Source organism: Diaphorina citri, unplaced genomic scaffold (assembly GCF_000475195.1).
Source record: "Diaphorina citri unplaced genomic scaffold, Diaci psyllid genome assembly version 1.1 scaffold32259, whole genome shotgun sequence".
NCBI lineage: Eukaryota > Metazoa > Arthropoda > Insecta > Hemiptera > Psyllidae > Diaphorina > Diaphorina citri.
The window spans coordinates 1-908 of NW_007409594.1; the positions used below are offsets into that span (position 1 = coordinate 1).

General features: G+C 40.0%; 1 non-coding gene across 1 annotated transcript; it reads right to left on the reverse strand.

Moving 5' to 3' along the window:
- Positions 1-552: 552 nt before the first annotated feature.
- Positions 553-645, reverse strand: LOC113473454. The gene has a single exon (XR_003395423.1). It is a non-coding gene; the product is annotated as a small nucleolar RNA snR60/Z15/Z230/Z193/J17 (small nucleolar RNA).
- Positions 646-908: the final 263 nt, after the last annotated feature.

Sequence of the window (908 nt, forward strand, 5' to 3'; positions counted from 1 at the left end):
CTCTCGGTAGGTACTTACAATGCACACGTTGCCAAACTTGTCGGCCGAGGCCACAGTATTGTAGTCCAGTACACACGAAGTTGTTATCCAGCGAGGTTGTGTATCGTCGGCAAATATGAGGAGCTGATTCTCGTAGCGTTTGTATCGCACTAGGAACACGCTCTCCTGTACATCCGACACGTAGATACGATGGCCCATGGATTCTATCTTCACGATGAGATTGGGTAAATGCTGTAAGGAATATATTGACTAGTTAGTAGATGTAAGCCAACCTAGTAGAAAAATAAATATGTTTATATACAAAAACATCCTAGTTCTACATATATTGAATCGTTAGTACTCAGTATTCATACAAAAAAAGCCCTAAAGGATGGGTTAAGTTAAGCTTAATACGAAACTAAAGGGACAAAATATGTTCATATTAACGTTATTGTTTACATCTTCTGAGGGGGAAAAAAATGGAAGGAATATTTGTTGGCTGATTTTCGAGTTCATGTAACCGAGGTTCTACTGTACATGCATAATTTTTGTTCAGAGAGGTCTAACTGTATCAGGGTTGGTCAGATAGGAGCGAAAGACATAAATGCTATAGTAATAATAATCATATGAGTCTCATGTGAACTATGAAGTCATCATTCCAACCCTGGACCCTCTGGACTCTTGTTTCATCACTCAGGTAAACCTGACAGGCGGATCATTTCAGCCATACCTGTCAGATCTACTTGATAGTGAGTGGCTGGCCTTACATGCATAACCTCAATCGTTCCATCAGTTGACGGGATGATGTGCCTTCTTCAAGTCCCTTTATCTTTTTTTTTTGTTTTTAAAAGATGAGTGTTCCACCGCCGTTTATATTTCGTAGCAATGAGACAACCGCTACATTAAACGCATGTGGTCTGTGTCGTATC